The 6,012-nt window shown below is 30.4% G+C and overlaps 1 pseudogene; it reads left to right on the forward strand.

The window, feature by feature from the left end:
* Positions 1-1,906: 1,906 nt before the first annotated feature.
* On the forward strand, positions 1,907-5,810 carry LOC129286258 (phospholipase A1-IIgamma-like; annotated as a pseudogene).
* Positions 5,811-6,012: the final 202 nt, after the last annotated feature.

The following is a 6,012-nucleotide window of genomic DNA, read 5'->3' on the forward strand; positions in this document are numbered from 1 at the left end:
AGATATTCCAAAATATAAAATATTTTGACAAAAATAAGATCTCATTATTGCTAATTTTTCAATATTAATACTATTCCCGTTATATTCTCTCTTTAATATTATTTCACAAATAGAGTATTAAGTGAATGGCATTTTTTGAAAGTTTATATTTTTATTTTTGGTTCAAGTGTACTTTGGTCTTCTAATTTATATAAGGTTTTATTTTGGTCCCTTTGCATTATAAAATATCATTTTACTTTTTTAACCTTAACATCGTTAGTTTTAAATTATTATTTTTATACCAATTATAGTTATTTTAAAAGAAATTAAGCTTAATTTGCCATCATTTAAGAATATTTTGTTAATATTTAAAAGTTTAATTTATAAATTTTTTGTTGATAAAACTAATGATGTTAGAGTTAAAGAACTAAAAGGACAATTTATAAAATTAAGGGATTAAAAATGAAACTTTGTAAAAAATTAAAGGAATGAAGATATACTTTAGCCTTTGTTTTTTTAAAATAATATTGCAAAATATATTTAATAAGCTTTGTTGGTATGCATAATTTTATTTAAAAGTATCTTATAAATTGTAAAGCAAGATATATATATATATATATATATTATGCATTATATAAAGGAATTAAATTTTTTTAATCATCAATTATATTAGTGAAATATTCAACGTCAAAGCCATCTAGCTAGCTGATATTGGCAATGATGTTACTTGAACAGGATCTGTTCTACAGGCATGTGCCTCTTTGTCCTTAAGGACTTTTTTTTTTTGCATGAGCACCTATTGTCTTGAGCCTGCCTCACTCAAGCTTTGGAGACTTAACAGGGTCTAGATTAATCCGGATCAAGGCGTGACAAACACCACAAAGGTGGGTGCCCCTGGCCAGTTACACTGTTACATTCCTAGGACTCAAACTCGAGACCTTTGATTAAGCTGGAATAACTCTTGTCAGTTGATCCAAGTGCTCGTGGCTCTATCCTTAAGTTTTAAGGCAATGACCAAACGAACAAAGATGGCCACACTGCTACAGTACAAATTAACAACCCAACTGTAGCTAGTAGCCTTGCACGGACCATCATACCATATTAAATATAGACCTGTTTACAGTACATATGGATAATCAATAGATAATAATTACAAAAATTTTAATATTAAATTGGATCCTCAAAATTAAATCTAGACTAGATTAAAAATAAAATATCTTATAATTTTTATAAATTTTTATTTTAATAAATATAAAATTTAATAATACTTTAAATCTGGATCATCAAGATTAAAATTTAAATGGTCTAGATCATATCACATTGATGAGCACCTAAGTCAAATCATTGGAAAGATGAAGAATTATCGGACCCAATTTTCTTGCTCATCACAAGGATGGTGCTCATCCTATGATAAAATCTAAATCATCTAGATTTTAATCTAGATAGTTCAGATTTAAACTATTATTATATATTAATTAAAAAAATTTATAATAATTATCAAATAATTTTAATAATTTTTTTATTTTTAATCTGATCAAGATTTAATTTGGAGGATCCAATTTAATATTAAAATTTTTATAATTTTTATATATTGATTATCCAAATATACTTTATTAAATTTGGACTATGCAAAGTACATTCATATAATCAATTTACATCAATTATAAAAATTTTAATATTAAATTGGAAACTCTAAATTAAATGTAAATCATATTAAAAATAAAAAATTATTAAAATTATTTTATAATTTTTATAAATTTTTATTTTAATAAATATGATATATAATAATACTTTAAATCTAAACCATCTAGATCAAAATTTAGATGGTCCAAATCTCATCCCTATGATGAGAAGGGAAGCCAGTTCCATAATTATCAAACCTAAATGTTACGAATTCAAAATCTTTAAGAATTATAAAATGCCGAGCATGCGGGATCAGGTAATCTCATTATTTTCTCTTACACAAGACATGCGAAATCATGAACCTCTCGACACGAAAGAGAAGCTGTGCATTTCACGTAAACTCGAACATGCTTTGACAGAGTCTGAATGTGCTTATGAACCCTTCTATAAACTGTGCTAAAAACAACAATTGATCTCAAAACGCAAATCAACTTGAGAAAAGATATATGCGTGTGCCAAAAATCTAAGTGCCAATAGTTGCTAGTAATTCACTTCATACGAAACTACAACTAATAAATTAACCAAATTTTAAACCAAATAGCCTGACTAGACTGAGTAAGCATGATTTGATCGGAAGGTGTATACTTTTCAAATAAAGTTTCAACAAGATGAAGAACTTTGACCATACAGAGAAGGACAAAGTCAGGGTTTTCAAGTATATATAAGCATGCAAAACAAGGTTCCTCATCATTAATCAAACTCATTGCAATTCCTAAAGATTTTTTTTTTGGGCCAGAAATTCCCAAAGCTTTAAAGCGAATAGAAAGAAGAAGAAGAAGAAGAAGAAAGAAGAGAAGAAGCTGGGTAGTTTTGAAAGCAAAGCCATGCATTCTCATAAGGTGGCCGATCAACTTGAAGAAGAGAAGAAGCAGATGGCAAGGCCTGGAAGCATTGCATCAACAAACTGGAGAGAACTTAGTGGCGAACATCATTGGAGGAATTTGTTAGATCCACTTGACATCAATCTCCGTAGGTATATAATACACTACGGAGAAATGGCTGAGGCTACTTATGATGCTTTTAACTCTCATAAAGCATCCAAGTATGCAAGAAGGAGCCGTTATGGAAAAAGAGATTTCTTTTCCAAGGTCGGTTTAGAACATGGAAATCCTTTCAAATATAAGGTGACAAAGTTCTTATATGCAACCTCAGAGATCGATTTTCTTATAATAGACGATATTGAAGAATCAAACTGGATAGGATACGTTGCGGTGGCTACCGACGAAGGTAAAGCCATGTTAGGAAGGAGGGACATTGTGATTGCTTGGAGAGGAACTGAGCAGGTCATGGAATGGATCAAAGATCTTAGTTCCTCTTGGATTATGCTCCACAAATTTTTGGTGATGATGCTGACCGTGGCTTTTACTCTATTTACACAGCAACTAACTCACAATCAAACTTCAAAACCAGTGCAAGAACTCAGGTAAAATATGTGTGTTTTAGTGTGTTAGTGTGTGTGGCAGAGATGATACTCACAAGAGATTTACTATTTTATCACTACAGCATTGTAAACCATAGCTATATTTAACATTCAACGTCTCTTATTATGCAGGTCTTGACTGAGATTAGAAGACTGGTTGACAAATACAAGGATGAAGAAATCAGTATAACGGTAACAGGACACAGCTTAGGGGCAGCACTTGCAACACTGAATGCAGTGGACATAGTCAGCAATGGATATAACATCCGAGAAGATGAATCTCAAAAAGCTTGTCTAGTCACAGCCATTGTATTTGCTAGCCCTCGAGTTGGAAACTCAGACTTTAAGGAGTTTTCCTCTAGTCAAAATGATCTTCGAATACTACGAATCCGTAATAAAAATGATATCGTTCCGAGGCATCCTTTCTTGGGTTATGATGAAGTAGGAGAAGAGTTGGAGATTGATACTCAGAAGTCAAACTTCTTAAAGCAGCCGGGGGATTTGAAGAGTTGGCACAATCTGGAGGTTTATTTGCATGGAGTTGCAGGAACGCAAGGGAGCAAAGGAGGATTTAATTTAGAGGTTAGGAGGGACATAGCACTTGTGAACAAAGGCATGGGTGCTTTGAAGGATGAATATAACATTCCTGTGGCTTGGAGGATTGATTCAAACAAGGGATTGGTTCAACAGCTAGATGGTACTTGGAAGATGCAAGAACCAGAATCAGAATCTGAGGATGATTATTTTTAATTAATATATTATTGCTAATTTATTTGCTTTAACATCTATAATGGATCAGTAGTTTTATTGTTCATTTTGCTTCTGATTCTGTTTATTAATTTGATTCTTTTAACCACTCTGAGCGTTTGGGTGGAACCTACGATTTGGAAAATAGGTGAAATATTTATATTAATTCTTTCATAAAATTCATTAATTGCTATTTTGAAACTTAAAATACAAGTTATTTCTATTGAAAAAGTTTTTCTATTTTGTAATTACTTGTCATTAAATATCGTCCAGATAAAATCAAACAACTTATAAGGCCTTTAAACAAGTTCAAGGATTCAAATCTTATAAATAAAAATTTCTGCTAAAAATTATGACCATATGGATTTGATAATTTTCAAATTTAGATTAGTCAATAACATCAACTACTAAATATTTGTATAAAAAATTAAAATGGTTTAAAATTTACTCCCTCCGTTAAAAATATAAGTTATCTACTCTCAAACTAACTCTATTTTCATATTTATCAACATTCTCAATACAGTCTCAATAGGAGCACAATAATTACACCTTAAAAGACTAAAAATACTTTACATTTTTGAACATTCAACTCTCAAAAAACTTATATTTTGAATGGAAAGAGTATTAATTATTTTTTAAAATGAACTTATTAAGTAAATTGAACGTAATATTATAATCACTTGCAGTGTCTAAATGGGATGACTCATTTTTTGCCACGTTATTATGACCCCACGATGTAACTGGGTTAACTGGGTCAATCAAAAAATCTGTTCAAATGTCATTTTCATATGCTTCATAATTTGAGCGATACAATCAGGTAGAGTGGAAGAAAATATAAATCAACATCCAATGAAAAAATTTTTTTGTGTGTTATTTCTTACATTGTACTATCCCTCAAAAACATAAAATATGGGTTATTTCTATTGAAAAAGTTTTTCTATTTTGCAATTACTTGTCATTAAATATAGTCCAGATAAAATCAAAAACAACTTATAAGGCCTTTAAACAAGTTCAAGGATTCAAATCTTATAAATAAAATTTATGCTAAAAATTATGACCATATGGATTTGATAATTTTCAAATTTAAATGCTAATATGATAATGTTCAAATTTAGATTAGACAATACTCAACTACTAACTATTTGTATTAAAAATTAAAATGGCTTAAAATTTATTAATTTATTTTTTTTAAAATGAACTTATTAAATAAATTTGAACGCAATATTATAATCACTTGCACTCTCTAAATGGGATGACTCGTTTTTTGCCACGTTATGATGACCCCCCAATGTAACTGTGTTGACTGAGTCAATCAAAAATCTGTTCAAATGCATTTTCCCATGCTCCATAATTTGAGCGACACAAATCAGGTAGAGTGGAAGAAAATATAAATCAACATCCAATGAAATCAATTTTTATTTGTAATTACTTTGATGGACAGAGATTGTCTAGGCTTATTGCTACTAATTAAACGGTTTTGCCAATATATGAATATAATATCTGCATTTACTCCCAAGTTCTCCCCAACCTGTATGATCACGGTTAAATTGCAACGTTTGATTGTATCATACCACACCGTTTCTACTTAATGGAGAATGTATAATGAGATATGCTTATAACCTAGTACATATATCATTCTTTATGATGTCAGTCTCTGCACCTTATTATCTAATAAACGCCTATGATTTTGACTTGTATGAGTAAAATATGATCATCAATTCATTATTGTTCTCATCATATAACGATTGACCAAAAACATTTATATTAATTTTATGATTATTTACATATTTTATTGTAGGTAACAATAAAAACAATATGATAATTAAATTGGATCACCAACAAAAAAACAGTTTTTGGCAGCCAAACTTTTGTCACCGCCAAGTTGCCCCAAAAGAGTAGAACGTTGGTGCTAAAAGTATGAATGTAGTCATAGCTAATGATAATAAAGAGTAAACTAATAAATTTACCCATGACTTGGTGACTTATGGCCACGGCAATGAGTTTTCCCCAAGTTTTGCTACCTGTTTTAGCAGATTTTGAGCTTTCTGATCAATAAAGTTTGTTTAGTTGGTAAGGATTTGGATTCATGTTGTAAAACACAAATGCAGAGGCGAACAGCGAGTTACTAATTGCTCGAGTCGTGTCCGGATGAACACTGTCCTTAAGAACTATTCGGTACACCT

The sequence above is a fragment of the Prosopis cineraria genome, unplaced genomic scaffold, assembly GCF_029017545.1.
Source record: "Prosopis cineraria cultivar Desert tree isolate PC_DT_omini unplaced genomic scaffold, ASM2901754v1 PC11, whole genome shotgun sequence".
In the NCBI taxonomy this organism is placed as follows: domain Eukaryota; kingdom Viridiplantae; phylum Streptophyta; class Magnoliopsida; order Fabales; family Fabaceae; genus Prosopis; species Prosopis cineraria.